At 43.0% G+C, this 15,727-nt stretch overlaps 1 long non-coding RNA gene across 1 annotated transcript in view; it reads left to right on the top strand.

Moving 5' to 3' along the window:
* The window catches only part of LOC138849272 (uncharacterized), a 51,672-nt gene that overhangs the window by 21,623 nt on the left and 14,322 nt on the right, over positions 1–15,727 (top strand). The window contains exon 2 of the long non-coding RNA XR_011387862.1: positions 8,089–8,168. This is a non-coding gene — a long non-coding RNA (uncharacterized lncRNA). The remainder of the gene's footprint in view (positions 1–8,088; positions 8,169–15,727) is intronic.

Here is a 15,727-nt window from a genome sequence, read left to right on the forward strand (position 1 = left end):
GGAATGTGCCTTGTTCTCAAGATCTCACCTTCCTGGCCTTCCCTGCCTGAATGTTTCTGTATTGCTGGAGGGCACCTTAGAGTTTAGCACAGAATCCACAGAGAATGGACTTTGTCCGGTTAGTGCGCATTCAGTTATTCACAGGGTCTCTTCTTTGATGTGTCCCAGAGGAACCAATTGAGCAGCCTCCTACGCTGGCCTTGTGCAGGGACTCACCAAGTAGTTGGTGCTGTTATCACCCTTCCTAGTCATTAGGAGGAAAATCTGCATTAGTCCTGCCTCAAATCACCACGTCTCTGTAGCTCACATCCAAAACCTTGCCTGAAAACCTAGTCAGTGAGACTGACAAAAGCTCAGTGACTTAGGTTCAAAGGTTAGAGAGAATTTGGTGGCTGTGTGGGAAGGTTTAAAATCGTTGGGCTTTCTGCCATGCCTCAGATGTCTCTAATCTGTGGGCCCACCTGGACACTGGAGAGAAGGCTTTTTGCCTCTTGGGTCGCTGTGGTAAAATCTCCATTTCTGAGCTGCCAACTCTAGAAGGCACAGTTCCTGGAAATGTGACATGCAGATTGAATCAAGCAGGTCAGAGAGTTTCATTGTCTTTAAGTTGGATCTTGGTGGAGTAATGAAACTCAATTCAATTGGTACTTACAAAAAAGACACCATGAAGAGACAAGGGCACATGTTCTGCCCCATCAAACCTTTAATCTCACACTAAATTTACACGAAGTACCTATGGCCCCTGCTGTCTTCTCTGGGAAGCAAGGCTTTCTACTGCATAATAGGGCCAGCCAAGAAAAACTGCAGACCTACCATCATGGCCCCTTAGATTAAGACTTCCAGGCCGGCGCCACGGCTCACTAGGCTAATCCTCCACCTAGCGGCGCCGACACACAGGGTCCTAGCCCCGGTCGGGGCACCGGATTCTGTCCTGGTTGCCCCTCTTCCAGACCAGCTCTCTGCTGTGGCCAGGGAGTGCAGTGGAGGATGGCCCAAGTGCTTGGGCCCTGCACCCCATGGGAGACTAGGAGAAGCACCTGGCTCCTGCCTTCGGATCAGCGTGGTGCGCCGGCCACAGTGCGCCAGCCGTGGCGGCCATTGGAGGGTGAATCAACAGCAAAAAGGAAGACCTTTCTCTCTCTGTCTCTTTCTCTCACTATCCACTCTGCCTGTAAAAAAAAAAAAAAAAAAAAAAAAAAAAAAAAAAAAAAGACTTCTAGAAAAAGGGAAAATGTCAGACTCTTACGCAAGCCCTTGGGAAAATACACTGGTATGGGTAAGTTTAAAGGATGTTCTCCCTTTCTGGGCATAAGTTGGCATCAATGAAGTGTGAGGGAAGCAGAATTTTTCCTCTACTCTGTTAGGACCAGCAACTGGGGGTGTGAAAATGAACAAGCGACAGATTTACAGAATTCTTATTGATATCTTACATGCATGAAGGTTCACAGAAAACAAGTGAGATTCAAAAAAGTGATTAGACTCAGGAACCTAGACTTCCTTCTTGACATAAGAAAGAGGGCTTGGGCTTCAAGGGCTGACAAATTGTGGGGCAGTGACTACACAGTGTATGGGAGGACTAGTAGAAAATAAGGGCTATTTTCAGTAAAGTCTGTGCAGACAAACTCCTCTTGGTGTCAATGCCCCCTTTCCAATGACGAGAGTCACTTACATCTTCCTGGTACAGAGCTGTGGGGGACACCTTCCTCCGAGGGGAATTTAGGGTGGTCCTCTTGGCAGATAAGAAAAAGGCCGATTGTTTTTGTAGCTATTGTGAATGGGATTGATCTTAGAAGTTCTTCCTCAGCCATGGCATTGTCTGTGTATACAAAGGCTGTTGATTTTTGTGCATTGATTTTATACCCTGCTACTTTGCCAAACTCTTCTATGAGTTCCAATAGTCTCTTAGTAGAGTTCTTTGGGTCCCCTAAGTAAAGAATCATGTCATCTGCAAAGAGGGATAGTTTGAGTTCTTCCTTCCCAATTTGTATCCCTTTAATTTCTTTTTCTTGCCTAATAGCTCTGGCTAGAACCTCCAGAACTATATTGAATAGCAGTGGTGAGAGTGGACATCCCTGTCTGGTACCAGATCTCAGTGGAAATGCTTCCAACTTTTCCCCATTCAATAGGATGTTGGCTGTGGGTTTTTCATAGATTGCTTTGATTGTATTGAGGAATGTTCCTTCCAAACCCAGTTTGCTTAGAGTTTTCATCATGAACGGGTGTTGTATTTTATCAAATGCTTTCTCGGCGTCTATTGAGATAATCATATGGTTTTTCTTCTGCAGTCTGTTAATGTGGTGTATCATGTTGATTGTCTTGCGCACATTAAACCATCCCTGCATACCAGGGATAAATCCCACTTGGTCTGGGTGGATGATCTTTCTGATGTGTTGTTGCATTCTATTGGCGAGAATTTTATTGAGGACCTTTGCATCTATGTTCATCAGGGATATTGGTCTGTAATTCTCTTTCAGTGCTGCATCTTTTTCCGGCTTAGGAATTAAGGTGATGCTGGCTTCATAGAAAGAATTTGGGAGGATTCCCCCTTCTTCGATTGTTCTGAATAGTTTGAGAAGAATTGGAGTTAGTTCTTCTTTAAATGTCTGGTAGAATTCAGCAGTGAATCCATCTGGTCCTGGGCTTTTCTTTGTTGGGAGGGCCTTTATTACTGTTTCAATTTCTGTCTCAGTTATGGGTCTGTTTAGGTTTTCGATGTCTTCCTGGTTCAATTTAGGTAGGTTGCATGTGTCCAGGAATCTATCCATTTCTGATAGGTTTCCCTGTTTGCTGGCATACAAGTCCTTGTAGTAATTTCTGATGATTCTTTTTATTTCTGTGGTGTCTGTTGTTACATTTCCTTTTTCATCTCTGATTTTATTGATTTGGGTCTTTTCTCTTCTTTTTTTAGTTAGTTGGGCCAATGGGGTGTCAATTTTGTTTATTTTTTCAAAAAACCAGCTCCTCGTTTGGCTGATTTTTTGTAATGTTTTTCTTGATTCAATCCTGTTGATTTCTTCTCTGATTTTAATTATTTTTCTTCTCCTACTAGATTTGGGTCTGGTTTGCTGTAGGTTTTCTAGATCCTTGAGGTGAATTGAAAGCTCATCTATTTGGTGCCTTTCCAATATGACCTTGTCTAAACAAGATAAGAGTCGGTGGACTCAAAAGGCTTCCATAGCCTTGGAAACTCATGACTGGTGCATAGGGAGATTACTGATGCCATAAACAGGAGTGTCAATTTGTAAAGTCAACAACAGGAGTCACTGTGCACTTACTCCTCATGTAGGATCTCTGTCCTTAATGTGCTGTACATTGAGACTTAATGCTATAATGAGTACTCAAACAGTATATTTCGCTTTGTGTTTCTATGGGGGTGCAAACTGTTGAAATCTTTACTTAATGTATACTAAACTGATCTTCTGTAAAAAAGAAAAAAGAAGAAATTATGAATTCCCAACTTGACTCTCACTGGGATTAAACATGACAATAGGTCTGATCTGATTTCATCATCATTTAAAAAATCATCCATTATTTTTCACTTTACGTTTGTGTGGTTGCAAACTGTTGAAATCTTTACTTAATGTATGCTAAACTCATCTTCTGTAGATAAAGAGAATCGAAAATGAATCTTGGTGTGAATGGAAGGGGAGAGGGAGTGGGAAAGGGGAGGGATGCAGGTGGGAGAGACGGTATGGGGGGAAGCCATTGTAATCCATAAGCTGTACTTTGGAAATTTATATTCATTAAATAAAAGTTAAAAAAAAAAGAAAAAGGCTGAGAAAGGGTCCAGAATCTGTTGGCTCTCAATTGACTCCAGCTCAAAATATGCCAAAGTGGAGTATTTGGGGGTAGTCTACTCTGGTCCTCTCCAGAAGGTACCATGTTTGGAAGTGCAGTGGAGTGCCCTGGTTAGTCTCTGCAATGCCTGGCCTTAAATCTCCCCCCGTGGCAGCAAAATCACTAACTTGGAACTCTAGGCAACATGTATTTCAGGCCACAGGAAACTTCCTGGGAGCAGGGGAGAAGGTTCTGTGGAGTGGTGCAGAGGCAGCCGGAGGAAGAGGGCCAGAAACAGAAGGAAGGACTGCAGCGTCGTGGCCTCGGGCAGGGCGGCACCAGGAGCGGGTCTGGTAGTGGTTGAGAGATCTCCTCCTTCAAAATTCCCAAACACGGGGGGAACAGGGGACTGGGGGGTTCTCTTCCAAGAAAAAACATTTTCTTAGCGTAAAAAAGGAAGAAAATCTGATAAAGCTAAAGCCCCCCCCCCCCCCAAAACCTGGGTGAGGAGTCAGGCCTGGTGGTGTATGAAGCAGAATCCAGTCTTGGGTCTACACCTGCAGCTGAATCCTTAGAAACTAGGTCAGGTTATCCTGATGTAACATGACATAATAGAAGAGTTTCTTCCCAAGACTATTCAGAAACTGAAAGCAATTTTCCCTGAAAGTAGGACAAAGAAGATGTAAAGAAAAGGCCTCCGGTGATTTCACATAACATGACTGCATGGCAGCAACTTTCTCATCAAGTTCCTGCCGACACTAGTAGAATGGGAGGAGATGTTGACAAGGTGTAGCCGGCAACAATTGGCAAGATGTAAATATAGACGTGGAGAACAGTCATGGTTACTAATGGTCATTGGATGCCTCCATGTGTGTTTCTCCCTCTTCTGATGTCTCAAAGATCCAAAGGAGTGATCACAGTGATCAGACTATTTGGGGAACACTATAGGGAATGCACGCTAAGTTTGAATTAGGAGATCTGGGCTGCAGAATATTCTGGCTATAGGCAACTCATTCAACCTTCTGAGTTTGAGAGAAAATATTACCTACCTCCTAAGCCTATTAAAAACAGATCAGCCCTCACCCTGACTGTTGATGAGCAACTTAATATGCTATCCCTCTTAGTATTTTTGTTTGTTTGTTCTACTTAATACTTTTGGTTGAATACTGTAATCAATACACAATTCTTCTTAAGTGCTGAAACTTAACTGAAAAGTAATCACTGTTAAATATAAGAGTGGGAATAAGAGAAGGAAGAGATGTGCAATTCGGGACATGCTCAAGCTGACTTACCCCAAACGGTAGAGTTAGAAACACACCAGGGGATTCCAATTCAATCCCATCAAGGTGGCATGTACCAATGCCATCTCACTAGTCCCAGTGATCAATTTCTGTTCACAATTGATCATAATGATAGGACTAAGAACTAAAGGGATCACATAAATAAGAATAGTGTCTGCAAATACTAGCTGATAGAATAAAAAGGGAGAGAACGATCCAACATGGGAAGTGAGATACACAGCAGACTCATAGAATGGCGAATGTCCTAAACAGCACTCTGGCCTCAGAATCAGCCCTTAAGGCATGCGGATCCAGCTGAAAAGCCCATGAGAGTATTTCAGGCATGGAAAGCCAAGACACTCTGGGGAAAAAAAAAAAAAAAAAAAACCCTAAATGAAAGATCTCTGCAAGTGAGATCCCAGTGGAAAGAATGGGTCATCAAAGAAGGAGGTACCTTTCTCTGAAGGGAGGAGAGAACTTCCACTTTGACCATGGCCTTGTCTAAATATGATCAGAGTCGGTGAACTCAGGGGGCTTCCATAGCTTTGGCAGCTCATGACAAGAGCCTAGGGGGATTACTGATGCTATAAACAAGAGTGTCAATTTGTTAAGTCAACAACAGGAGTCACTGTGCACTTACTCCTCATGTAGGATCTCTGTCCTTAGTGTGCTGTACATTGAGATTTAATGCTATAACGAGTACTCAAACAGTATTTTTCACTTTATGTTTCTGTGTGGGAGCAAACTGTTGAAATCTTTACTTAATGTATGCTAAACTGATCTTCTGTATATAAAGAGAAACGAAAATGAATCTTGATGTGAATGGAAGGGGAGAGGGAGTGGGAAAGGGGAGGGTTGAGGGTTGGAGGGACGTTATGGGGTGAAAGCCATTGTAATCCATAAGCTGTACTTTGGAAATTTATATTCATTAAATAAAAGTTAAAAAAAGATATATATAATATAATATAATATTATAATATTATAATTGTATATAATTATATAATTATTATAATTAAAAATTAAAGTAAAAATAAAATAAAAAGATATAAAAAATAGTTTATGTAAAGGTGCTTTGTGAAAAAGTTGCAAAATGCATACAGATAAAAGTAAGGTGTTATATGAACAATTTGAAGTTAAAAAAATATATAACCTATTACCACTTCACAGTCTTAAGATGGTTATAACCAGGAAAGATATATAAAAAGTGTTAGTGAGGATGTAGAGGAATTAGAACACTTACACCCCACTGATGGAAATGTAAATGTCATTATAGCCACTTAGGAAAACAGTCTGACAATTTTTGAAAAGGTTAAACACAGATTTACCACATGACTCAGCAATTCTACTCCTAAGTATAAGCCCAAGAGAAACAAACCATAAGTGCACACAAAAATTTGTACACAATGTTTGTAACTATATTATTACAAATAATAACTAAAAGTGGAATAAATCCAAATATCCCTGAACTGATGATTGGACAGACAAAATGTGGTGTATATGCATGATGGGATTTTGCTTGGAAATAAAAGGGAATGAGGTGTCAATATATACCAAGACACGAGTAGACCTTGAAAATATTATGCTGAATAAAAGAACCCAGTCATACAAGATCACATATTGTATGATTCCATTTGTATGAAAAGTCTAGAATAGGAGAATCCATAGAGACAGAAAGTAGGTTAGTGGTTGCCTCGGGCTGGGAGTAGGGTAGGGAGAAATAAAGAGTGACTGCTAATGGGTAGCAGGCTTATTTTTGGGGTAATTGAATTGGTCTAAAATTGATTGTGGTGATGGCTATGAAACTCTGAATATACTGCAAACCACTGAATTGCATACTTTCAAAAACCCGATGAATTCTTACTCTCTTTGTGAGCAAAATCAATTCAACAATAAATTTATTAACAAGAAAGAGAATTTAGACATCATATACTCCAATAAGTACATTTTTTTTTTTTTTGACAGGCAGAGTGGACAGTGAGAGAGAGAGACAGAGAGAAAGGTCTTCCTTTTGCCGTTGGTTCACCCTCCAATGGCCGCCACGGCCGGCGCGCTGCAGCCGGCGCACCGCGCTGATCCGAAGGCAGGAGCCAGGTACTTCTCCTGGTCTCCCATGGGGTGCAGGGCCCAAGGACTTGGGCCATCCTCCACTGCACTCGCTGGCCACAGCAGAGAGCTGGCCTGGAAGAGGGGCAACTGGGACAGAATCCGGCGTCCTGACCGGGACTGGAACCCGGTGTGCTGGCGCCGCAAGGCGGAGGATTAGCCTGTTGAGCCGCGGCGCCGGCTTCAACAAGTACATTTAGATATATTTTATACTGTTTCCATATTGGTAAGATTTTGATTTTTATGTTCGTATGAACATGATAGTTCTAGGGCTAAGACTGATGGTTTGTTCCTTATTCACAGTTAATAATCTCTGCATTCTCCTTTGTCCCAGTTCTTCCCTTGAAGTGAGATAACGAGAGCCAAATGCCATGCTACACATACTGGGGTCTGTGCTGTAGTGAGAACCCCCTAAAACTGTGTATCTGCAATTGATATAAAATTTTTGTTCCTAAGTGCAGGATCACTCTCCCTAATGTAAGAAAATTCTCCTTGAGAAGAGAAGGCGAAAAAATGACAGCTCTGGACTTAGCTCCTTTGGCTGTCCCTGAGGCTTTGGGTACTGCCCCCCCCCCCCCCCCGCTATACACACACACACACACACACATACACACACACTGCAAATGTGGACGATACCTCCTGAGTGTGAGCCTCTTCCCAGCCATTCAGTCATCATTTGCCTTCTGGGGCCTGTCTTTTCACCAGGTCTCAGTCAAATCTCCCCAGAAAGTCCTAACCACATGCAAACCTAAGGACGCTCCCTTTCTGAGCTCTGTCTGCAACAAGTAAGTGTGTAAGAGGGATGTTTGGAGTATAGTCTCTTTTAATCACTGGTATCGTATTTGCGGGAAATGTTGTTAAATGTGTTAAAAATCACCGAAATGTTTCTTGCTCGTCCCTTGCAATCCCTATTCCTTTTACTCTCCAGCTCACAGGGCTATGAGGAGACGCCGTGGAAGAGGGGCTGGATGGTTAGCACTCAGTGCTTCTGCAAACGGGCATTGGCTGGTGAGTAATAACACCCTTACTCCTCTAATGAGCAGAAGAGAAGACTGACTTTTGTGGCAGATTGCGTTTTCCAGAACTGTCTGCAATGATATTTCCAGCCCCAAATCCTCCTCCAGAACCCTGGCAAGTGTCCTTTCCCCCTGCATGTGGGCGGGCCTTTGCATTTCTCCTGACTGACAGTTTAATGGGGGTGAGGCCAGAGGACTGCTGAAGCTGAATAGTAAATTGCGACACAGCTTCTGTCCAGTTCCCTCTCACGAAAGTAAGACCCCTGGAGCTGGCAAGTAAGACCCCAGAGCCGTTTGTAAGATGACAAGTGACCCTGATATTGCTGCGCTAGAGAGACCACGTGGAGAGACAAAGAGACCTGCCCAAGGACCCCTACAAGATCCAAGCCCCATGTGTTTGAGGCTTTCCAGCCGAATGTCTGCCCAGTGAGGAATGGGCACTCAGAATAGTTCAGCACCAGCCGCCATCTGACTGCCACTGCACGAGACGCCCTGAGTGAAAGCCTAACTGAGCCTAGTCAACTTCCAAACTTCCAGTGAGAGTAATAATAAAGTAACGCTGTGGTTTCACAGCACTCATTTTGGAGATGGTATGTTAAGGGGCAATAGTTATAGTTTTTGATGGTTTAATTAGCAAAACACTTTTTGATTGTTAACTTAGCAAAAATAGATAAAAGGATGAGATTAATGACCTGCATGGGTAACACCAAGTGTGCAGTGAAGGTGACTTAGGAACACCAAATTCAGTAAAACCAAAATCTCAAGGAAGACAGAACAATTGCAATTGCAACTAAGAAGACTAAATCCGCCCATGGTAATGTACGTGACCTTGAGAAAGAGTGAAGAGCTGGAACCATGTTGTTGACAGAAAAGAGAGCTCCAACAAGATTTCATTGACTTTGATCCCATATTGTTCAATAAATAAAGGTACTGAGTCTGGTGAATTGTGGGAACAGGAATGATTTAAGAGGCATTTACTGTGGTGTTTTTTTTTGTTTGTTTGTTTGTTTTTTTTTTTTTTTTTTTTTTTTTTACATATAGAGTTAGACAGCGAGGAAGAGAGAGAGAAAGGTCTTCCTTCCGTTGGTTCACCCCCAAAATGGCCACCATGGCCGGAGCTATGCCGATCTGAAGCCAGGAGCCAGGTGCTTCCTCCTGGTCTCCCATGTGGGTACAGGGGCCTATGCACGTGGGCCATCCTCCACTGCCCTCCCGGGCCACAGAAGAGAGCTGGACTGGAAGAGGAGCAACCTGGACAGAATCCGGTGCCCATATGTGAGCCACGCACCGGCCCCAGGCGTTTACTCTTACCGGAATATTATATCCTGTAGGACTTGCTGTGTGACCTAGTGCCCACCCAGGAAACTGATTAGTACCAGGTTTCCCTCTAGAGCAGTGCACTTTGCTAATTCCAGTGGCAGTTACAATTCTGTATGTAAGCTCCTGGAGAGCTTTGCCGCTCTGGCTTCCCCCAGAGCTGGCATTGCACACAACCTTGGCAACACCTGACTCTCACCTGATCAACAGGTGCTATTTGTAATGATCTCTACTGTTCAGCAACATTTCACCTAACTCTTTTTATTTTATTGAATTAAAATTTTGAATCTGTAGGAACAACAAAAATTCTGGACTCTTAAATCGATGAGATCTCATCCTGGGTTCTCTCACAAATGGAACTGTCCCTAATTGTGTAGTTTTTCCATCTTCTTTTGTTGACTTAACTTATAGTAATAATAACAACAGCAACCAACATTAAGGGCTCACTTAGTGCAAGGCACACTTACAGACGGTTCTTAAATTTTTTTACTCAGTATTTAAAGGTATTGGTAGTGATTTTTAAAAAGCTCATTTATTAAGGTATAGTTTACATATAGTAAAATTCCCCCTGGAAGAGCATAGTTCTATGAGTTTTGACAAATTTATGTAATCATGTAATCTCTACCTCTAATGAATGCATTTCTCACCAAAAAGTTCACTTGTTCCCATTTGTGATGAGTCTCCTGCCCCAACTGTTAGCCTCTGGCAACCAAAGAACTGGTGTTTGTCCTCATAATTTTGCCTTTTGCAGAATGGCATGTAGGTGGAATCAGACAATACATGACCTTTGCAGCTGGCTTCATTCTCTAAGCATTATACTTTTTTTTTTTTATTTTTATTTTTTTTATTTTTTATTTTTTTGACAGGCAGAGTGGACAGTGAGAGAGAGAGACAGAGAGAAAGGTCTTCCTTTGCCGTTGGTTCACCCTCCAATGGCCGCCGCGGCTGGCGCGCTGCGGCCGGCGCACCGCGCTGATCCGATGGCAGGAGCCAGGATCCAGGTGCTTTTCCTGGTCTCCCATGGGGTGCAGGACCCAAGCACCTGGGCCATCCTCCACTGCACTCCCTGGCCACAGCAGAGAGCTGGCCTGGAAGAGGGGCAGCCGGGACAGAATCCGGCGCCCCAACCGGGACTAGAACCCAGTGTGCCGGCGCCGCTAGGCGGAGGATTAGCCTAGTGAGCCGCGGCGCCGGCCTAAGCATTATACTTTTGAAATTCATCCATGTCAGGACATGTATGGGTTGTTTCTTCTTTTCTATTGCTGAATAATATTCCATAGCTTAGACATACCACATTTGGTTTAGCTATTCAAGAGGTAATGGACATTTGGGTTATCAGTTTTGGCAATAATTAATAAAGTTGCTGAAAGAAAACTGTGCGTAGGGTTTGGGGTGACATATGACTTAATTTCTTTTGGATAAATACCCAAGTGTGGTATTACCAGTTGTAAAACAAAGGGTTGGTATCTTTAAAGAAATATTGTATTTATTTGAAAGGCACAGAGAGAAAGGAGAGACAAAGATGGAAAGAGGTCTTTCATCTGCTGATTCATTCCCCAAATGGCTGCAATGGCCAGGGTTGGGCCAGGCAGAATCCAAGAGCCAGGGGGCTGAGTATTGGACCATCCTCTGCTGCTTTCCCAGGAGCATTAGCAGGGAGCAGTATTGGATGTGGAGCAGCCAGGCTTCAAACCAGCCCTTGATACGGGATGCTGGCATTGCAGGCAGCTGCTTACCGGGGTATACCAGGACGCTGTATTTTAAAAGTATCATGTAGCTTAATTGTCACTAGTAGTACATTGTGAAAAGTATTATGGTTATTTCTTTTAAGAGATGAAAGCTAAGACTTATAGAGATTATTTAATTGCTGAAAATCACGTGACCAGTGGGAATAAACCCAGGCTTGTTTTACTGCTGAGATTGAGGTCTTAACTACTACTTCATTGTTGCTACTGGTAACTTATCCCTGGCTAATATCTAAACGCTTTGGAATAAAAGTAAAGCTGTGTGACCTCATCGCCCCCATTATCGGGTATGATAAAGCCTTGGTTTGAGATGGAGAAATTAAAAGATTAGAATAGAACACGAAAAGCCTTTATAAAATCAATGTGGAGTGGATCACAAACTGACAAATAGGTGAAGATAGCGGGGAGAGTCAATTCTGAACTCAATTCAGTGATGAGACTTGACCTTTACCTTCGGATCCAGTTCAAATAGTATAGGATTGCACCAGGCTCCAGCATTGCAACAGAGCTGCGGTCGATGTTGTCTCATAAGGCTCCTTGGCCGTGAGCACACGCTACATAGCACATGAGCACCAAAGCAAGCAGGAACAGCGCATCGCCTCAAACGCACACATCCAGTCGTGAATCTGCAACATTCCTTTGTCACAATAATAATCGTAAATAGCTTTAGTAACTGAATAATTAACATCTTTAACATTTGAATTTTCTATTCAAATATATATTGCCTTGGATTCTAAAATGAAATCCATAATGCGAACAAAAGAGAAATTGTGGCAAAGATTAACCTTCCAAAATGTATTGTGAAGATTCTGGAGCCTTCTGTAGAATTGGACATAATAGAAAATTGACAGTGAAATATAAAGGTAGATCATGAATAGTTAATACCTAATTCTTTCATGATGAAGGAATTCAAATAACAACTAAGTAGTCACCACAGTGACAATTTAAGTTACATTTGTCATCTTCCATCCCTAGTACAAGGTCTTGCATTTATTATGAGCTGAATAAACATTTGCCGGGTTGAATTAATCTTTCTAAGATGGATGTTTTCGGGAAAAGTGAAATAATCGTGGCAACTACTCTGTATAAAGTCTGTGAGTTTATCATTAATAAAGATAATATATTTATCCTACTCACAGAAACAAAAGGGCATATAAATGTTATTACTATTAATATGATAACCAGCTTCCCCAAAGAAGTCAGGCTGAGAGCATTGTTGACAGCTGTGACTGATACTCAGCCTCGCCCAAGACATTTGAGCATTAGCGTAGTCCTTTCTCATGGAATTTAGACAGTAAGGGAAGCCCTCATAAAGGCCCTCTGAGAATTAGACAGGAGACCCTAGCAGAACAAAAGCCAACGTGAAAGAATCCAGGCTCCAGAATCTTCCACGTTGTGAAGCAAATCTCACCACCCACCATGATCCAGGTCACATGGCAGAGGGTTGAACCGGGCTCAGCACTGCTGAAACTAACAGAAATTCTCCCTTGCTTTCCTTGGAGCCAGGGCATTGCCTTGGGATGAAGGCTCTGCCTACAGAGGCAATGTCCCTGGTTTGAATTCTAACACAGAGACTTCAAGAAGGAACTCTACAGAATCTGTCCTGGCAAGCTTGGGGGCAGAGGCAATAAGACATCCAGCTTCCAGAAGCTTCAGTGGAACAATTCCAATGGCAGCTTCTGGCCTCTGCTGCCTGAGCATTAGCAGTTTATGCACCAGTCTCTATGCACATTGTTGGTAGCAGAAGTGTCTTTCGTGGGACTAATTGTGTGGCGTGATATTGGATACTATTCAAGGATGCTTACTCTTTTAATCTGGAACTGAGAACAACTGACATGTGACCAATTTAATAAAATAGCTGGGGCTTACTAAACACATAATATATTCTTGAGGCAGGAAGTACATCAAGGCATGCTGATTACTCCAGAGGAAAACAGAATGAGAGATGAGGGTAGATGACAGTTTGGAGCTAGAATTGGTAAAAAAACAAACAACGCAGAGAATTTGTTAACAGTGCAAAAAGATCGTTCTAGTATTTGCAAAATAAAGTGCCTGCAGAGGTGGTGTTCATGGAACTAGGTACTGTAGTTTGCGCGGCCAGCCTGGATTGTAGCCTCACACTGGGTCTTTTTCATGGACCACTGGACTACAGCAAGAGTCCATTTCAAAACGTTACTGTCCTGGACTGCTTCCTTTTCTTAAGAGAAACCACATTAAAGTAAGCATCCAGTGGACATGTGGTGGCTGCTCCCCCAGCGTTCATTCTCAGTGGCTTTTCTAGTGGGAAGTGCAGATGGATGGACCCCAGGCGTATCCTAGGTTGAGAGCATTACGATCCAACAGTGTCAAAAATGGCAGAAAGATGCTTGCTGGGGAGCATCTAGCGAGGAAAATCACCCCGTCGCTCATGAATGCTACAGAAAGATGCTCCCTTCTCCCTTCGGTGGTTAATGAGGAAGCAATGGCCCCTGTTGCTCTTGTGACTGTGTTGCCATCATGAGTGACAGCTTTATAGCCCTTCTGCTACTGAGGAAGACTGACTAGAGACAGAGGAAAATGAGTCCTGTAGCCTGGTTGAACTGCCGGGCAAAGCTTTGCCTAAGGGTCCTTCCAGGTCCTCCAGTTGCAGGCAGGGAGATGGGGTTACCGTGTCTAAGCATTGCTAGGGCCACACCTATGAAATAGAAAAGCAGAAGAAGCATGGACAGTGAGATGCTCAGATCTTAGGGCATGTCTGACACCCAGGAAAACATAGAAGTAAGGAGAAGGATTGGCTGGAGAGAGCCCCTGTCTGTGAGGCAGATTTGACAAAGGCTTGGCCAACCTACAAAGGAGCTGCAGAGCAAAGATTGCCTGTTGGAGGAAACTCACATTAGGCAGAACTACCCGAGCTCTAGTACCCCTGCCAAGCTGATTGGCTAGGACTGTCCAGAAAGCTCCACTCTGTTGTCCCAGCTCAGCACTAGGAAGGAACCTGATGGTCCAGTGGCTGGTGGCTATCAATTACCTACACTCCTCACAGATGAATGGTCCAGTCTCTTTTTTGTTTTTGAAGGGAGATCCAAATGATAAACCAGGAGCTGGGAACTCAGTCGGTGTCTCCTATGTGGGTGGTAGAAGCCCACTTACTTGACCCATCATCTGCTGCCTCCCAGTGTGCATATAAGCAGGAAGGCAGAATAGCAAGTGGAGCTGGTACTTAAACCCAGGTACTCTTCTATGGAATGCAGTTGTTCCAGACGGTGCCCTAACTACAGTGCCAAGTGCCTGTGCCTTAATTTGTTTTTCATTCCATTTTCCCATGAGATTTTGGAATTCCCCTCATATTATCTCTTATCAAACACAAGTAAATGAACAAACCCATCAACTTGGCACATATTATAGCAATGCCATGTAGCTAATATATAACCTGGTCAGTGTTTTATCTCTATTACAGTTACATTGTTCTTCAATGTTTAATAACAATTGGCTTTTGAGAATCCATAAGGTACCCTTTTTTTGCACAGAAAGTAATATATGTTTTTTTAACTTTTATTTAATGAATATAAATTTCCAAAGTACAGCTTATGGATTACAATGGCTTCCCCCGCATAACGTCCCTTCCACCTGCAACCCTCCCCTTTCCCACTCCCTCTCCCCTTCCATTCACATCAAGATTCATTTTCGTTTCTCTTTATATACAGAAGATCAGTTTAGCATACATTAAGTAAAGATTTCAACAGTTTGCTCCCACACAGAAACATAAAGTGAAAAATACTGTTTGAGTACTCGTTATAGCATTAAGTCTCAATGTACAGCACACTAAGGACAGAGATCCTACATGAGGAGTAAGTGCACAGTGACTCCTGTTGTTGACTTAACAAATTGACACTCTTGTTTATGGCCTCAGTAATCACCCTAGGCTCTTGTCATGAGCTGCCAAGGCTATGGAAGCCCCCTGAGTTCACCAACTCTGATCATATTTAAACAAGGCCATGGTCAAAGTGAAGGTTCTCTTCTCCCTTCAGAGAAAGGTACCTCCTTCTTTGATGACCCCTTCTTTCCATTGGGATCTCACTCACAGAGATCTTTCATTTAGGGATTTTTTTTCCCCCCAGAGTGTCTTGGCTTTCCATGCCTGAAATACTCTCATGGGCTTTTCAGCCGGATCTGCATGCCTTAAGGGCTGATTCTGAGGCCAGAATGCTGTTTAGGACATACGCCATTCTATGGGTCTGCTGTGTATCTCACTTCCTATGTTGGATCATTCTCTCCCTTTTTGATTCTATCAGCTAGTATTTGCAGACACTAGTCTTGTTTATGTGATCCCTTTGGTTCTTAGTCCTATCATTATGATCAATTGTGAACAGAAATTGATCACTGGGACTACTGAGATGGCATTGGGACATGCCACCTTGATGGGATTGAATTGGAATCCCCTGGTATGTTTCTAACTCTACCGTTTGGGGTAAGTCAGCTTGAGCATGTCCCGAATTGCACATCTCTTCCC

Source organism: Oryctolagus cuniculus, chromosome 4, assembly GCF_964237555.1.
Source record: "Oryctolagus cuniculus chromosome 4, mOryCun1.1, whole genome shotgun sequence".
NCBI lineage: Eukaryota > Metazoa > Chordata > Mammalia > Lagomorpha > Leporidae > Oryctolagus > Oryctolagus cuniculus.